This window comes from Ovis aries, chromosome 4, assembly GCF_016772045.2.
Source record: "Ovis aries strain OAR_USU_Benz2616 breed Rambouillet chromosome 4, ARS-UI_Ramb_v3.0, whole genome shotgun sequence".
Lineage (NCBI taxonomy): Eukaryota > Metazoa > Chordata > Mammalia > Artiodactyla > Bovidae > Ovis > Ovis aries.
Window position 1 is genome coordinate 15666612 of NC_056057.1, and position 19821 is coordinate 15686432.

Genomic DNA, 19821 nt, shown 5'->3' on the forward strand with positions numbered 1-19821 from the left:
TCTACTGTGTGGTACCCAGGATAATCCCTATAACTTTCCCTGATTCTGAGCCCTCTGGGCATCCTTTCCTTGCTACTCAAATCTCCTCCTACACTGCTGACTAGCTATGTCAGCCTTGGGCAGCCCAGGAGACAGGAATAAAGTGGTCTGATGCTTGTTCAAAGAGTAATTGAATACAAAATATGCTCAAGAGGGAGACTAATCTTATCGATTAAAAAATCTACAGATTTTTTTCAAATGTAACTTTAACACAGTTATATAATACACAGCATAATACAACCTATGAGGTTCTGCTAAAACCACTTTAATAAACAAAATAATGTATATTTGGGAATAGTAATAGTTATATAGTAATAGCAGTTATATCAGTGGAATCTGTGTTTTTGAGAATTGAAAAGTAAGCTGTATGAGAAATACTATGGTAAGTTTAACTACACTAAATATGCTTGTCCTGGTTGTTTTTATTTTTTAAACTTGTGAGTTGTCCAGTGATTTGTCCTTGGTGAGTTTCCCATCATTTAAGAAATTTGAGCACTGGATGAATTTTCACCCGCCAGTGGGCATCAGTTCAGTTCAGTCGCTCAGTCGTGTCTGACTCTTTGCGACCCCATGAACTGCAGCATGCCAGGCCTCCCTGTCCATCACCAACTCCCGGAGTTCACTCAGACTATGTCCATTGAGTTGGTGATGCCATCCAGCCATCTCATCCTCTGTCCTCCCCTTCTCCTCCTGCCCCCAATCCCTCCCAGCATCAGAGTCTTTTCCAATGAGTCAACATTTCTCATGAGGCGGCCAAAGTACTGGAGTTTCAGCTTCAGCATCAGTTCTTCCAATGAACACCCAGGACTGGTCTCCTTTAGGATGGACTGGTTGGATCTCCTTGCAGTCCAAGGGACTCTCAAGAGTCTTCTCCAATACCATAGTTCAAAAACATCAATTCCTTGGCACGCAGCTTTCTTCACAGTCCAACTCTCCCATCCATACATGACCACTGGAAAACAATAGCCTTGACTAGATGGACCTTTGTTGGCAAAGTAATGTCTCTGCTTTTGAATATGCTGTTTAGGTTGGTCATAACTTTCCTTTCAAGGAGTAAGCGTCTTTTAATTTCATGGCTGCAATCACCATCTACAGTGATTTTGGAGCCCCCCAAAATAAAGTCTGACACTGTTTTCAGTGTCAGATAACTGACATCAGCAGTTATCAATAGGACCATGACAAATATTCAACAGCTTGACAAAAAATAGAAAATATAAACAATGTAATAAGATGCCTTTTTAATGAAGATTTGCTATTAAAATATCTTTTATTTTATAAACTCAATAGTAGCTGGTAGTAGTTATTTGGTACTTTTTATCTTCTAACACAACTAAATGAAAAGTTGCCAATCCTTTATCCATCTCTCATTCTTATTTCTTTTATCTGAAAATTTACTGGTCTGTGAAATCCCAAAGTCTAGAACCACTGTATTGGCTGACTTCTATGACTCTCTGAATTCTCAAGGTTTACAATTATATATATGTAGATATTAAAATTTTAATTTTTCTGTAAAATCCAACACTAGTAAAGTGATCTTTTTTAGCAATACTTTATTTTCAAACTCACCAAAAAGTTGCAAGCAAAACTGCTTTATCAGTTACTATCCTATGTGTGTGTATACTATTTTTTATGAACTGTTGAAGAATAAGTTGTATCCATCATGCCCCTTTCCTCCTAAATGCTTCTGTGTATACTTCCTAAGAACAAAAGCATACCTTTTTACCTATTAGGATCCTTACCTATTAGGATGACTTTTATCAAAATGATAAGCAATAACAAGTGTTGGAGAGGATATATAAAAGGGAATCCTTGAACACTGTGAGTAGGAATGTAAATTGGTACAGCCATTATGAAAACAGTATGGAGGTTCCTCAGAAATTAAAAATAGAACTGCCATATGGTCTAGAAATCCCACTTCTTGATATACATCTGAAAGAAATGAAATCTCCTAAAGATACCTACTCTCCCATCTTCACCGAAGCATTATTCCTAATAGGAAAGACATAGAAACAACCTCAGTGTCCATCAATAGATAAACAGATAAAGAAGATGTCACACACACACACGTATCCACATGCATTAAGTTATTCAGCCATGATGAAGAAGGTAGTCCCGCCATTTACAACAGCATGGCTCAATATAGAGAACATTATGCTAAGCGAAATAAGTCAAAGACAGATACTATATAATTTCACTTACATGTAAAAAAAATTTTTTTTAAGTCGAACTCATAGAAACAGTGACTAGAATACTAGTTACCAGGAGTTGGAGGGGTGGAGGAAATGAGGAGATGTCCATCAAAGGGTTCCGTTCAGTTCAGTTCAGTCGCTCAGTCATGTCTGACTCTTTGTGAGCCCATGGACTGCAACAACCCAGGCCCCCCTGTCCATCACCAACTCCCAGAGCTTGCTCAGACTCACTTCCATTGAGGTGGTGATGCCATCTAACCATCTCATCCTCTGTCGTCCCCTTCTCCTCCTGCCTTCAATCTTTCCCAGCATCAGAGTCTTTTCAAATGAGTTAGTTCTTCGCATCAGGTGGTCAAAATATTGCAGCTTCATCATCAGTCCTTCCAGTGAATATTTAGGACTGACCTTCTTTAGGATGGACTGGTTGGATCTCTTTGTAGTCCAAGGGACTCTCAAGAGTCTTCTCCAACACCACAGTTCAAAAGCATCCATTCTTCAGTGCCAGTTTTCTTTATAGTCCAACTCTCACATCCATACATGACTACTGGAAAAACCATAGCTTTGACTAGATAGACCTTTGCTGGCAAAGTAATATCTCTGCTTTTTAATATGATGTCTAGGTTGGTCATAACTTTTCTTCTAAGGTAGTCACCATCTGCAGTGATTTTTGAGCCCCCCAAAATAGTGTCTGAATTCTCACTGTTTCCAATGTTTCCCCATCTATTTGCCATGAAGTGATGGGACCAGATGCCATGATCTTAGTTTTCTGAATGTTAAGTTTTAAGCCAACTTTTTCATTCTCCTCTTTCACTTTCATCAAGAGGCCCTTTCGTTCTTTGCTTTCTGCCATAAGGGTGGTGTCATCTGCATATCTGAGGTTATTGATATTTCTCCTGGCAATCTTGATTCCAGCTTGTGCTTCATCCAGCCCAGCATTTCTCATGATGTACTCCGCATATAAGTTAGATAAGCATGATGACAGTATACAACCTTGATGTAGTCCTTTTCCTATTTGGAACAAGTCTGTTGCTCCATGTCCAGTTCTAACTGTTGCTTCCTGACCTGCATACAGATTTCTCAAGAGGCTGGTCAGGTGGTCTGGTATTCCCATATCTTTCAGTATTTTCCACAGTTTATTGTGATTCACACAAAGGCTTTGGCATAGTCAATAAAGCAGAAGTAGATGTCTTTCTAGAACTCTCTTGCTTTTTCAATGATCCAGCGGATGTTGGCAATTTGATTTCTGGTTCCTCTGCCTTTTCTAAAACCAGCTTGAAAAAATAAATAAATAAATAAATAAAACCAGCTTGAACATCTGGAAGTTCATGATTCACATATTATTGAAGCCTGGCTTGGGGAATTTTGAGTATTACTTTGCTAGCATGTGAGGTGAGTGCAATTGTGCGGTAGTTTGAACATTCTTTGAGCATTCTTTGGCATTGCCTTTCTTTGGGACTGGAATGAAAACTGACCTTTTCCAATCCTGTGGCCACTGCTGATTTTTCCAAATTTGCATCAAAGGGTGAAAGTCTTCAATTATAAGGACTAAGTTCAGGAGGATATAGCATGGTTACAATAGTTAGTAATACAATATTGTACACTTGACATTTGCCAAGATAATAAATCTTAAGCGTTTTCACTACACACATACATCAAAGGCTATGAGGAGGTGGATATCTTAGCTAACATGACTGTGGATGTTGTTTCACAAAGGAAACATAAATCAAATAATCACATTACACAGTTTAAATATATACACTTTTATTTGTCAGTTATACCCCAACAAAGGTAATACTTCCATTTATATAGCAGACTATGAAATCTATTTTACATTATTTTATTTAATTTTATACCATGAGTAGAACATTATTATAGTTCAAGAATCAGGAGGTTTAGAGAGGTTAAATAATTGCTGAAGTTTACTGCAGCCTTCCCTAGGCAATTCTCATGGTTCCATCAAATATAGGCTTCTGTTAAGTCAAACATTTTTAATCTATTCCTTTTCAATTAATTTTTACATAATGGACTCAAATTATAAACATAATAGGGGAGTTATTTCAATGTTTCATGAAATATTCATTAAAATTGTCTTGTTTCTATTTATATATTACTTTCATTTGTTTTTATGTACTCTTGGTATTCAGAATTGGGCTTTCCCTTGTGGTTCATTTATCCACAAAGTATTTCCAATAAGATATACTGCAGAAAACAATTACAGCTGCTATAACAAAATGTATCTTCTGACTCATAAACATTATGAACTTAAAGAATTCACTCCTTTAATAGCTTTCCAATACCAAAATATTACAAATAGCTACAATTAAGGCAGGCATACATTCTACCCCATTAACTATGATATAGTTTTATAGTCTAATAATTTAAACTAAGCTCTCTTTGAGTTGGTGAAAAAAAAATGTCTCTATTTTCTTTGTAAAATAATCCATTCTTCAAACTGTGTAATCATCTCTTACGTGAAGTGTGCTAGGGCTTCCGACCATTGTCGATACCATTTTCTGCATACTTCCAACATCCATCCCTGCTACTAAAAGACATCCCAGATCTGTCCTTTTGTTTCTGTCTCCAATGCTACTACCCTGACCTAAGCATCATCATTACTCATATGTAGTAATACACAGGCTTCCTGATCTTCCCCCATTTCTAGACCATAATTCACACTGAACCTAGAATGACTTATGTCATGTGTGTTAGATCCTCTTATTTCTCTGCTTAAACATCACCAATATTTTATCATGCTCAGCACCGAATCTGATACCTTTACATAGCCTCCAGCCTCCACACACTAGCCCCTCCTACTATTTTAACTTCTGCCCACCCCCTCTACAGTCCCCTCCACCAAGCTCATTCCTGACTCAAGACTTCTGCACATGACCTTCCTTCTGTCTGGAGAGCTCTTCATTCAAAACTATATTTTCTCATCATTCAGAGCTCAGCCTCCCCAGAAAGGCTGTTTCTGGAACATCCTCACCCTGTCATTCTCTATCAAGTTGTACTTCATTTTCTTACAGCCTTTCCTTTATTGCTTACTGATTTGTTGATGGGCTTAAATTTTACCAGCTCTCTAGGAAGGAGAAATTGAAATTGGACACTAATAACCAAACTGTTGTGAATGATTTACCCTTTTCTGGGAAGCCTGCTTCCTTGTACAGTTCCTATATTATCACACACACTCTCTGCATGCTTGATCATCCATCTTGGTTCCCTATCTCTGGGCTATGACTTAGTTTGACAAACAAAAGGTGCTTCCTCTTCGCAAATATGAGATTTTATAGTATGAGTGAGCCATTATTGGGTAAGGTAACCTCCCGATAGGAACCTAAGCTGAAGACAGAACTGCATTCAACAGAAACTCAAATATCACATCACTTCCTGTTAATACCACAAGCACCCTGCCCCTATTGTGCTCCGTAGCTAAATGACAGCTTAAGAACATCTTGCCTGAATATATGTGAGATGTAGAAGGCTGATACCTAGTCTTAGAACACTTAGAATACCAAGTGAAATACTGTTGCAAGAGTTAAAAACTGGCTAGTTAGCAGAATAGAGATATTCTTGCCACTGCTCCTGCTGCTAAGTCACTTCAGCCGTGTCCAACTCTGTGCGACCCCATAGACAGCAGCCCACCAGGCTCCACAGTCCCTGGTATTCTCCAGGCAAGAACACTGGAGTGGGTTGCCATTTCCTTCTCCAATGCATGAAAGTGAAAAGTGAAAGTGAAGTCACTCAGTTGTATCCGACTCTTAGCGACCCCATGGACTGCAGCCCACCAGGCTTCTTCACCCATGGGATTTTCCAGGCAAGAGTATTGGAGTGGGGTGCCATTGCCTTCTCTGAGAGACATTCTTGGGTAAAGGGTTTCTGTGTGTCTGAGTTGCTCAGTCGTGTCCATCTCTGCAACCCCATGGACTGTAGCCCGACAGGCTCCTCTCTCCATGGAATTCTCCAGGCAAGAATACTGGAGTGGGTAGCTGCCATTCCCTTCTCCAGGGGATCTCCCAATCCAGGGATCAAAGCCGGGTCTCCCACATTGCAGGCAGATTCTTAACCAACTGAGTTATCAGGGAAGAGGAGGGGCTGCAGTTCACAAAATCCATTCACAATGAGTGGGACCCAATGCCTGCACCATTACCATAGGAAAGAAGTACCGAGCAGAGAGAAGTCTCTGAAACCGAGTACTTGGAACAAAACAAACCTGGTTTTCAAATCTCGATTTCACCCCTATTAACTTAGATGTGAATTTTTCTTGATTATCTATAAGATGTAAGTAATAATAACTACATTTTATAATTGCTTCTCAGACTACTGCACAAGACTGCCGGGAGAAATATCAATAACCTCAGATATGCAGATGACACCACCCTTATGGCAAAAAGTGAAGAGGAGCTAAAAAGCCTCTTGATGAAAGTGAAAGTGGAGAGTGAAAAAGTCGGCTTAAAGCTCAACATTCAGAAAACGAAGATCATGGCATCTGGTCCCATCACTTCATGGGAAAGAGATGGGGAAACAGTGGAAACAGAGTCAGACTTTATATTTTTCGGCTCCGAAATCACTGCAGATGGTGACTGCAGCCATGAATTTAAAAGACGCTTACTGCTTGGAAGGAAAGTTATGACCAACCTAGATAGCATATTGAAAAGCAGAGACATTACTTTGCCAACAAAGGTCCATCTAGTCAAGGCTATGGTTTTTCCCGTGGTCATGTATGGATGTGAGAATTGGACTCTGAAGAAAGCTGAGCGCCGAAGAATTGATGCTTTTGAACTGTTGTGTTGAAGAAGACTCTTGAGAGTCCCTTGGACTGCAAGGAGATCCAACCAGTCCATCCAAAAGGAGATCAGTCCTGGGTGTTCATTGGAAGGACTGATGTTGAAGTTGAAACTCCAATACTTTGGCCACCTGATGTGAAGAGCTGACTCATTTGAAAAGACTCTGATGCTGGGAAAGATTGAGGGCAGGAGGAGATGGGGATGACAGAGGATGAGATGGTTGGATGGTATCACTGACTCGATGGGCGTGGATTTGGGTAAACTCAAGGAATTGATGATGGACAGGAAGGCCTGGCATGCTGCGATTCATGGGGTCACAAAGAGTTGGACATGACTGAGTGACTGAACTGAACTACTGTGTCTGCCAATAACTGGAGGATAATCAATATTCCTTTCTTCTTTCCCCTCTACTCTTCTTCTGCCTTCTCCCAGGATAGATCTAAGAAATGGGTTGCAACTAGCCTAGTCAGAGAATTATCTATTTTTGCTGTAAGACACTGGGGAAGGTAGAACAGGAGCTGACATTTCAAGGTATTATAGGAGGATAAATGTTAAAACACTATCAATAAACACCAGCGAGGGTAGAAGTTAGATAGTTACACATAAAAAATCTTTTAACAGATATAGTGCCACAATTATGTAAAGATGTGTGCAAGGATGATCACTGTGGTGTTGATTTCAACACACTCCGTATAAACTGTATGAACACTCTGCTGCTGCTGCTGCTGCTGCTGCTGCTGCTGCTGCTGCTGCTGCTGCTGCTGCTGCTGCTAAGTCACTTCAGTCATGTCCAACTCTGTGCGACCCCATAGACTGCAGCCCACCAGGCTCCCCTGGCCCTGGGATTCTCCAGGCAAGAACACTGGAGTGGGTTGCCATTTCCTTCTCCAATGCATGAAAATGAAAAGTGAAAGTGATGTCAGTCATGTCCGACTCTTTGCGACCTCATGGACTGCAGCCCACCAGGTTCCTCTGTCCATGGGATTTTCTAGGCAAGAGTACTAGAGTGGGTGTCTTAAGGATCTGTGATGGAATGATATGTATTATTTAAAATGTACTAGTTAGAATAGCTCCAAGATATACTGTCAGATTAAACAGCAAATTGCCATCATATTATAATACCATAGAACTGAGTTTGTGTGTTTGTGTGTATGGTGTGTTTATATAAGAATATATAAGATGACATGTGCATGAAAAAAATTTAGAAACAAGCACTAACAGTGGACAAGATGCTGTGGGATGGCATAGGAATGAACACTGTTTAGATAGGGAGGTTTTTTACTTGAATTTCTTTACCTTTTGGCATTGCTTGAGTTTAAAAAAAACTGATAAGCATATATTATTTTCATAATGAAAATAAAATAATTTAAAATATTCCTTAAAAGCTACCTAGCAAAGAGAAAGGGAGACAAGAAAAATCCAGGACGGCAAAAGATAGTTAAGAAGTTAAAATTCCTCTGTGGCATTTTACCTTCAGCATTTGCAGCAGAGGCTTTAGAACATGATTAACATTTATGCTGAACACAGGCCGGAAATGGTGTCAGGGGACGTTCAGCTTTAAGGGATCCAATATGTTGCATTTGTGTGTGTGTGTGTGTGTGCCATTTCTCAAGGACTCTCTGTTCCTTATCAGTGCCTGGAATACAGGAACAAGTAGAGCTACACACAGTTCTCAGGACTGAGATCATGGGAAAGGGCACCTGCTTGGATTCCTTTCAGTGACTCCCTTCAGTGACTGTCTTCAACGACCTTGTATGTATTAGACTATCCATTTTGTTGCAACTGGTGAAATTTCGTTCTTTGTAATGGCTGAGTAATCATTTTACTGAAGATATATAAGCATGCAGTTCTGCTAATAAAATACCCTTGTTCCACTAGAGACTTGGGTCCCCCGTGTCCTTCTTTCTGTCTTCATTCTCTTCAGAGCATGGAAGCCTGCAGAGCTCACTTTCTTGCCCGGGCTTTCAAGACTTCCTTGAGAGGACGCCTTGTGCCTTCGTGAACAGTACAAGCCCTGTGCACGGGATTTATTGGTTTTCCACGTAATCTGAGAGATACTGCTCTCTCTCTCTTTTTCTCTCTCTCTTTCTGTAGACTCTGGTCCCCAGGTGCTGATCTATAAAAGACTGCAGCAAAATCAGATAATGAAAATCATACATATGACTTAGAGGAGCCCACTGGTGGGATGCTCAGATAAAATGCCTGGATGTTTGTTTCCATTCATTTAAGTGGTTCAGTCTTGGATGCTCACTGGAATCACCAGGGAGACTTAAAAATCTACCAAGACCTACTAGCAGAGATTCTCATTTAATTGATCTGGGGAGGGCCCAAGCATGAGAGTATTTTGTTTTAAAACACCTCCAGGTAATTCTCATTTAGCCAGAGTAGAAAACAACTTTTTTTTTTTTAAGTTTACTTTACAATACTGTATTGGTTTTGCCATACATTGACATAAATCCGCCACAGGTGTACAAGAGTTCCCAATCCTGAACCCCCCTCCCACGTCCCTCCCCATATCATCTCTCTGGGTCATCCCAGTGCACCAGCCCCAAGCATCCTGTATCCTGCATCGAACCTAGACTGGCGATTCGTTTCTTACATGATAGTATACATGAAATATCGACATGCAGTTCTTGACCATCTACTACTACCAGGTAGTGGCCTAGGAGTGCGTCCTACAAATACAAAGTGATTAAAAAACATTTAGAAATGAGCAGAGGACCTGGATAGACATTTTCCCAAAGAAGATATACAAATGGCCAACAAGTACATGAAAAGATCTCATCGCCAATCACCAGGAATATGCAAATGAAATGTAATGAGATATCACCTCAGATCTCTTACAATAGCTATCACCAAAAAAATGAGAAATAACAAGTACTGGAGAGGATGTGGAGAAAAGGGGACCCTTGTGAACTGTTGGTGGGAATGTATATTTGTATAGTCACGGTGGAAAACATCATGGAAGTTCCTCAAAAAAGTAAGAATAGTACTATCACATGATTCAGAAATTCCTCTCCTGGGTATACATCCAAAGGAAATGAAATCACTATCTCAGAGAGATATCTGTACCCCCATGTTCATTGGCAGCATTATTCACAATAGTCAAGATACGGAGACAGCCTAAGTGTCTTGTTAAAAGAAGAATGGATAAAGAAAATATGGTAAAAATATACAGTGGAATGAAATTCAGCCTGAAAAAAGAAAGAAAGAAATCTTGCCACTTATGACAAAGCATGGATGGACCTTGAAAAGACTAAGCTAGGTGAAATAAGTCAGAAAAAAACAACTACTATGTGATCTCATTTACATGTGGAATCTAAAAAAGTCAAACTCAGAGAAGCAGAAAGTAAAACAATAGTTGCCCGGGGCTGGGGAGTGAGGGAAATGGGAAGGGGTTGGTAAAAGGGAACAAACTTTCATTTACAAGACAAGGAAGTTCTAAGATCTAATGGACAGCAGGGTGACTATAGTTAATACAGCATCATATGTTTGAAAGTTGGTGAGAGAGAAAATCTTAAATATTCTTAACGCAAAAAATGGTGATTATATGACCTGATTGAAGGTGTTAGCTAATGCTAATGGTGATCACTTTGCAATATACGAGTGTATATTGTACATTGTCTACAGTGTAGATCCACACATTATGTACCTTAAACTTATATAATGTTATGTCAACACATTTCAATAAAGCTGTATAAATAAATTAATAAAGGACAAAAAAACTTCAGCCAAGTAACAATTACATTTGGATTTGGTATATTTTGATCTGTCTGTAACTGTGCAATTTGTGGATGACAACTAGAAAAATTATGTTTTTTCATTAAAAAAAATTTTATCTGAGTATAGTTGCTTTACAATGTTATGCTGTACGGTATAGTGAATCACTTTTATGTATGTATATATATATGTATATGCAGCTGCTAAGTCGCTTCAGTCGTGTCCGAGTCTGTGCGACCCCATAGACGGCAGCCCACCAGGCTCCCCCGTCTCTGGGATTCTCCAGGCAAGAATACTGGAGTGGGTTTCCATTTCCTTCTCCAGATATATACCACATCTTCATCCATTTCCCTATTGATGGCTATTTAGGTTGCTTCCATGTTCTGGCTATTGTAAATAGCACTTCAGTGAAGATTGGGGTGCATGTATTTTCTGGAATTATGGTTTTTTCTGTATAAATAGTGGCAGAAAAATAATACATTCTATATTCAATAGTAGATAACTAAAAATAGTTTCTGTGGTAACTGCACTAACTTGAAACTTTTTTATGTGATAACAATTATCCTAAGAGCTTATCTGGTACACGAACCATTTTATTCCAGATGTAGTCCACAAGGCAGCCACTTTTCCTAATCACTGGGAGCTTGGAAATGCAGAATCACTAGCTCTGGGAAAACTTGCTAAATCAGAATAAGCATCAGGCAAAATCTCCAGATTATTTACAGACAGTAAAGTTTGAGAAACACTGTGTGTTAGTTCTTAGAAGCATTTAAAATCTTTAGACCTCCTTAACCAAATCCCATTTTACTGACAGAGATTTGGTTATTCTGAAATTGAATGGCTAACATCCCAACAACGTATGTAAAAACAACAACATTAACATAAACCACTTATTGCTATTGCTGCTGCTGCTGCTGCTGCGTCGCTTCAGTCGTGTCCAACTCTGTGCGACCCCATAGATAGCAGCCCACAGTCCCTGGGATTCTCCAGGCAAGAACACTGGAGTGGGTTGCCATTTCCTTCTCCAATGCATGAAAGTGAAAAGTGAAAGTGAAGTCACTCAGTCGTGTCCGACTCTTAGCGAGCCCATGGACTGCAGTCCACCAGCGTCCTCCGTCCTTGGGATTTTCCAGGCAAGAGTACTGGAGTGGGGTGCCATTGCCTTCTCCGACTTATCGTTCAGATCAGTTCAGTTCAGTTCAGTTCAGTTGCTCAGTCGTGTCCGACTCTTTGTGACCCCATGAATCGCAGCACGCCAGGCCTCCCTGTGCATCACCATCTCCCAGAGTTTACTCAGACTCATGTCCATCGAGTCTGTGATGCCATCCAGCCATCTCATCCTCTGTCTCCCCCTTCTCCTCCTGCCCTCAATCCCTCCCACCATCAGAGTCTTTTCCAATGAGTCAACTCTTCTCATGATGTGGCCAAAGTACTGGAGTTTCAGCTTTAGCATCATTCCTTCCAAAGAAATCCCAGGGCTGATCTCCTTCAGAATGGACTGGTTGGATCTCCTTGCAGTCCAAGGGACTCTCAAGAGTCTTCTCCGACACCACAGTTCAAAAGCATCAATTCTTCAGCGCTCAGGCTTCTTCACAGTCCAACTCTCACATCCATACATGACCACAGGAAAAACCATAGCCTTGACTAGATGGACCTTAGTCGGCAAAGTAATGTCTCTGCTTTTGAATATACTATCTAGGTTGGTCATAACTTTTCTTCCAAGGAGTAAGCGTCTTTTAATTTCATGGCTGCAATCACCATCTGCAGTGATTTTGGAGCCCCCAAAAATAAAGTCTAACACTGTCTCCACTGTCTCCCCATCTATTTCCCATGAAGTGATGGGACCGGATGCCATGATCTTCGTTTTCTGAATGTTGAGCTTTAAGCCAACTTTTTCACTCTCCACTTTCACTTTCATCAAGAGGCTTTTTAGTTACCATAAGGGTGGTGTCATCTGCATATCTGAGGTTATTGATATTTCTCCCGGCAATCTTGAGTCCAGCTTGTGCTTCTTCCAGTCCAGTGTTTCTCATGATGTACTCTGCATAGAAGTTAAATAAGCAGGGTGACAATATACAGCCTTGATGTACTCCTTTTCCTCTTTGGAACCAGTCTGTTTTTCCATGTCCAGTTCTAACTGTTGTTTCCTGACCTGCATACAGATTTCTCAAGAGGCAGGTCAGGTGGTCTGGTATGCCCATCTCTTTCAGAATTTTCCACAGTTGATTGTGATCCACACAGTCAAAGGCTTTGGCATAGTCAATAAAGCAGAAATAGATGTTTTTCTGGAACTCTCTTGCTTTTTCCACGATCCAGCGGATGTTGGCAATTTGATCTCTGGTTCCTCTGCCTTTTCTAAAACCAGCTTGAACATCAGGGAGTTCACGGTTCACGTATTGCTGAAGCCTGCCTTGGAGAATTTTGAGCATTACTTTACTAGCGTGTGAGATGAGTGCAATTGTGCGGTAGTTTGAGCATTCTTTTGCATTGCCTTTCTTTGGGATTGGAATGAAAACTGACCTTTTCCAGTCCTGTGGCCACTGCTGAGTTTTCCAAATTTGCTGGCATATTGAGTGCAGCACTTTCACAGCATCATCTTTCAGGACTTGAAACAGCTCCACTGGAATTCCATTACCTCCACTAGCTTTGTTCATAGTGATTCTTTCTAAGGCCCACTTGACTTCACTTTCCAAGATATCTGGCTCTAGATTAGTGATCACATCATCATGATTATCTGGGTCGTGAAGATCTTTTTTGTACAGTTCTTCTGTGTATTCTTACCACCTCTTCTTAATATCTTCTCCTTCTGTTAGGTCCATACCCTTTCTGTCCTTTATCAAGCCCATCTTTGCATGAAATGTTCCCTTGGTATCTCTAATTTTCTTGAAGAGATCTCTAGTCTTTCCCATTCTGTTGTTTTCCTTATCGTTATCAGTTACTATATACAGGGCACTCTATGGTGGCACTAGCAGTAAAGAACCCATCTGCCAATGCTAGAGACATAAGAGACATTGGTTCACTCTCCGGGTTGGGAAGATCCCCTGGAGGAAGGCATGGCAACCCACTCCAGTATTCTTGCCTGGAGAATCCCCATGAACAGAGGAACCTGGCAGGCTACAGTCCATGGGGTCACAAAGAGTTGGACACAACTGAAGCAACTTAGCATGCAAGCACATGTTCGGACAGAATACACACTTCACATAAATTATTTTCACAAAAGTCTTAAGATCTGGTTAAAATATTCAGCTATTTCATTATTCTCCATGGGCTTTGCAAAGATTATATTAATAATTTTGCTGATATGGTAGAGTGTTTATTATACTTTCAAAAAATCATTTAAAAGGAGACTTAAGTAACCTCTAATTTAAAGTTACAGTCGCTGCAGAACATACAACAATAAAAAAAAGAGAAAAGTTAGATCATAAGATGTCAGTCAATCACATATTATATTTTACTTAAAATGCACACACACATGGTTTTAGTTTGCATAGTAATTTGATCAATAAGTGTATTCAGAAACCTTGCAGTCAAAATTTTCAGGCCTTGAAACATGGCCAAGAGAAACATTTTGCTCAAGTTTCAATTAAGCATTAATTTAAAAAAATAGGTTTATACAAAAACAAGGGTAGAACTTTTCAATATACTGAAAGTGTGCAAAAGTATATAAGTGAAAGTTCACTCAGTCATGTCCAACTTTTTGTGACCCTATGGACTATACAGTCCATGGAATTCTCCAGGTCAGAATACTGGAGTGGGTAGCTGTTCCCTTCTCCAGTGGGTTGAACCCAGATCTCCCACTTTGCAGGTGGATTCTTTGCCAGCTGAGCCACCAGGGAAGCCCAAGAATATTGGAGTGGATAGCCTATCCATTCTCCAGTGGATCTTTCTGACCCAGGAATTGAACCAGGGTCTCCTGCATTGCAGGCACATTCTTTACTGGCTGAGCTACCAGGGAAGCCCAAAAGTATATAAACTAGCTTCTAAGTGGATCTTGTCTTTCCTGAAAAAAATGCCAAAGTAGAAAATCAGTCTGAGATGGAAAAAATCTTTATCGTTTATCACAAGAAAATACCATTTAACCTATTTCCTTACTCTGAAGACTGATTAAACTTCAGGTGGAATTCAATCACAAAATGCATATTATCAACAATGCAGACAAGGCACATCTCTCTCAATCACAAAGTTTTTCCCCACTGATCTGTATTAGCTTCTACCTTGGACTTTTGACTTTAACTGAAACAATTTTTGTTGGAAACACCTGGTGCTCTGGGTGGGTAAAAATCAGTCTTGCTGCTCCTACAAGAAGCAATAGGAGGTTACCTACTGCCCACAGAAGTTATGTATTTTCAGCATGGTTGGGCGTATCTGGGCAAGCATATGTCCGGTCATGCTGAAAATAATAGTATTGAGGACTATACCAAGGTGAACATGAATTAATTAATTTACCATTAGGTTTCTGAAGCCCATCCTAGACTGTGCTTCTCTGGTTCATGGTGCCTATTGAAGAGTTGATTGAATTTGGCATTCGTGTTCAATCAGCCACTACATACTTCTAGTTCTGTGTTTGGCTGAGAGGACAGCTAATTTAAAACTGAATAATAAGAAAAGTGTAAAAATAATAAGTAGATCTGATAAGAAAGGTTTTTTTAAAAAGGGACCAAATGAGTGACAATTCCCACTGAGTGGCAAAAACATTACTTACCCTAAGTTTGAAGTGAAAGTGAAAATCGCTCAGTCGTGTCCAACTCTTTGCGACCCCATGGACTCCATGGGATTCTCCAGGCCAGAATACTGGAGTGGGTTGCCATGCCCTCCCCTCCAAGGGATCTTCCCAACCCAGGGATCAAACCCAGGTCTCCTGCATTGCAGACAGATTCTTTCCCAACTGAGCTATGAGAATATTGGAGCGGGTAGCCTTTCCCTTCTCCAGAGGATCTTCCTAACCCTGGAATCAAACCCACGTCTCCCGCACTGCAGGCAAATTCTTTACCATCTGAGCCACAAGGGAAGCCCCACTCTAAGTTTAAAAGCTGTCAAAATTTCATCCAATATTAACACTCCAACACAAATACATCCGAGAAATTCCTCATTTTCCATTACAAAGGAGGGTGAAATCAGTGAGTATCTGACATGGGTATACTGGGGAAATATAATTAAACAAAACCTTCTCCCAACCCAGAAAATCTCTCCACAAAGGTAGTGGAGAAAGAAAATGTTTATTATCAGAGAAGCATTATACAGAATGTGATGTTCTTCACAGACAATACACTAAGAGATTGCAAGAACAGAAAGGAATCTCACTCTTTTTATAGCCAAGCAGATACAGCCCATCACTTACATGTCCTCTAGGTAAAAAATAATTAACTAGTCCTTGAGTAAGAGGACTTCAACGTACCATTGATCACACACAGTTTATCCTAATTTTACCTGATAATTGAGGTGACTGTCTGCATTAGTGTATTGGTTTTATAACTCACATATTTATGACATAGTTTTGCAGCTTGGAGCAAGGGGCCCACTAATGTTAGGTTCCTACAGTCTCCAGAAATGGAGAGATAGGGGTGCTACACCCCTTGATGTTTTCATTTCAAAGAAAGGACCTCCAGGTCTTTCAGAGAGACAGTTTATATAGCTAATGAGAGATCTATTTAGTCTTCAAAAGAATTTGTATGCATTTCAGAGAAAGGAGAATATATGAACAAATTTTCTAGTACATTTCTAAAGTAAATGGTTGGGACTTCCCTGGTTGTCCAGTGGTTAAGACTTCACCTTCCAGTGCAGGGGTGTGGGTTTGATCCCTGATCAGAGAGCTAAGATCCCACATGCCTCATGGCCCAAAGCCCAGAACTAAACAACAGAAGCAGTGTTGCAACAAATTCAATGACTTTAAAAATGGATCACATCCAAATAAAGGAAATTGAAGAAAAATTTTTAAAAAAAAATGTTCTGAGAAAAAGGAGGGGCAAGTCTCCCTCATTTTCAACAGGGAGAATTAAGCCTCTTATTTTTCATTTGTATTTGTCCTTAGAGGCAGCATAACATACCCAGAGAGTCCACTTTTTCCACAAGCTCAAAGGAATGGTAAGAACAGCTGATCAGGACATGAAAGGACTCTGTGAAGTCCCAGGGAAGCTTTGGCTCTGAAACTTGGACCAAACCACTTAAATTTTCTGGACCTCAGTTTCCTCATCTGTAAAGTGAGGATATGAATGCTTACTTCACAGAATTGCTACAGAGATTAAATGAAGGATAAAAAATCAAATGCATCTGAAGTTCTTCCTAAACCATAAAGCCCTCCTGGCCCAATCAGCAGTTGCCCTTTACCTCGTGCTTTCAGTGAGGCAAGGACGCCTAGGGAGGCTCCCTTGCAAAGAACCCTGATTATTTCCTGTTTGCAAAATCCCATTACCAGGGACTGATTCTCTCTCCAAAATGCAGATGCTGTCAGACAATCAACACATTAGCATCATGTCCAAGTCAGTGAGAACATGTTTGCCCTGTAGGCTCCAGAGAGCAGCTATGCTGGAGAGCAGGGCGGAGGTCAAAGCCACAACAGGCTGCTGGACTCTCTAGTGGGAGAGAGGTAGGAGGAGTTGCTCCCAAAACAGCTCAGTTCCTTTCAGAGTTAGCCCTGCCCTGAGGTCATGGAGAAAAGGCACGATGGAAGTTCTTAACTCCCAATCATTCTGGCAGGAGATTACTTCTTCTTTTTAGGAGAAGAATTGGACATTCATTTCAAAACATTCTCATTGTGCAAATTTTCTCTATCCAAATCACCAAGTGTTCTATTTCCATTATTTCTAAATTTTGAAATCAGAGTTCATTAAGGAGGGGAACAGTTATGATATCATGTAGTAAAGGGGAACCAGAAGATTATCCAATCCTCAAGAAGGGATAGTGGTACTGTTTTAATAGGCTCAGGAAGAACACTGTTTTCACAGACACATGGCTTGATAAGGGTCTGTTTCCAAAAAAGGCTAAGAAACTCTGCACATCCCAACCTGAGTGTCCTTCTAAAATCCTGACTATACCTCATAAAAGGATAGCCCAGCCTGAAACTGAGTATCTCAAGATAGAGGGTAAATTTAGAGTGAGGAGGTTCTGGCATTGAGCTCTGTTCCAAAACACACTAGGAAGATTGCCAACTCCTAGTGGGAAACTTTCTGTCATAAGGAAACAGAGGCTACTACTCAATAACATCATAATCCAATTTCTGCAGGTTTTATTGGATGGGGGACTGTCAGAATCAGACTCTGCTAACATGACTCTCTGGGTCATTTTGCCTAACATGGAGCTTGTTACACACACACATGTGTTCCCATATACTAAATCCTACGGTGGAAAAGAGAAAACTGTAAATGGTTGTGGTTGGAAAGAGATGCATTTGAGTTTAAGAATAATGAGTCAGTAATAGCTGACATTTGCAGACCTCCAAGGAATCAGGCATTATTCAATGGGTTTAGCATCTATTAATTCATTCAATCCTTACAGCATTCCTAGGAGGCGGGTACTATTATAACTTCATTTTAAAGAGGAGGAAACTGAGAAAGCTCAAGTACATTTCTAAGGTCACACAACCAGTAGAGGTGGAGTTGGGATTCAAATTCAGGCCATCTGGCTCCAGAATCTTGTGTTCTCACCGCTTGGATATTTCTTTTCAGGGGTCTTAAAGCAGAACTTTTGTTACAAATATAGCACTTACATTCCAATTTGTTTCTTCATTTTCTGCTCTAGGTTGCTCAGAGCATAAACTTTTTCTGCTCTACAATATTTAAAGATCTGTTTTTCCCAGTCCACAGTAGGGGAGCTTGTTCACACAGGTAGAAATACTTATGCAATCAGTTACTTTATCTGCAAGCAGAATACAAGACAAATTTTATTTTTTTGTTACCAAATTAAAGTTCATAAATTACCATATGATAGCTTTTGTAACTTTGTCTTAATGTGCTTTGGATATGGCCAAAATACCAAACATTGACTAAAACAAATTAACTAGATTAACTAATTGTTCAAGGAGGTTATTTTTTATTTTCATATTGTTGTTCTTCTTCAGTTGTTAAGTCTTATCTGACTCTTTGCAACCCCATGGACTGCAGCATGCCAGGCTTCCCTGTCCTTCACTATCTCACAGAGTTTGCTCAAACCCATGTCCATTGTGTCAGTGATGCCATCCAACCATCTCATTCTCTGTCTTCCCCTTCTTCTCCTGCCCTTAGTCTTTCCCAGCATCAGGGTCTTTTCCAATGAGTCAGCTCTTTGCATCAGGTGGCCAGAGCATTGGAGCTTCAGCTTCAGCATCAGTCCTTCCAATGAATATTCAGGGTTGATTTATTTTAGGATTGACTGGTTTGATCTCCTTGCTGTCCAACAGACTCTCAAGAAACTTCTCTAGCACCATAATTTGAAAGCATCAATCCTTCACTGCTCAGCCTTCTTTATGGTCCAACTTTTACCTTAGCACATGACTACTGGAAAAACCATATCTTCAACTACACAAACCTTTGTTGGCAAAGTGACGTCTCTGTTTTTTAAAATGCTGTCTAGGTTGGTCATATCTTTTCTTCCAAGGAGCAAGTGTCTTTTAATTTCATGGCTGTAGTCACCATCTGAAGTGATTTTGGAGCCCAAGAAAATAAAATCTGTCTCTGCTTCCATTTTTCCCCTTTCTATCTACTAGTAAGTGTTGGGACTGGATGCTGTGAGTTTAATCTTCTGAATGTTGAGTTTCAAGCCAGTTTTTTTCACTCTCCTCTTTCACTTTCATCAAGAGGCTCTATAGTTTCTCGTAACTTTCTGCTTCATATCTGAGGTTGTTGATATTTCTCCTAGCAATCTTGATTCCAGCTTGTGACTCAGGCTGGCATTTCACATGATGTACTCTGCATGTAAGTTAAATAAGCAGGGTGACAATATATACAGCCTTGACGTACTCCTTTCCCAAATTTGAACCAGATTGTTGTTCCATGTCTGGTTCTAACTGTTGCTTCTTGACCTGCAAACAGGTTTTTCAAGAGGCAGGTCAGGTGATCGGGTATTTCCATCTCTTTAAGAATTTTCCAGTTTGTTGTGATCCACACAGTCAAAGGCTT

At 40.1% G+C, this 19821-nt stretch overlaps 1 long non-coding RNA gene across 1 annotated transcript in view; it reads right to left on the bottom strand.

Annotated features, from left to right (window-relative positions):
• Positions 1–3972: 3972 nt before the first annotated feature.
• The window catches only part of LOC132659669 (uncharacterized), a 101167-nt gene continuing 85318 nt past the window's right edge, over positions 3973–19821 (bottom strand). The window contains exon 3 of the long non-coding RNA XR_009600333.1: positions 3973–9138. This is a non-coding gene — a long non-coding RNA (uncharacterized LOC132659669). The remainder of the gene's footprint in view (positions 9139–19821) is intronic.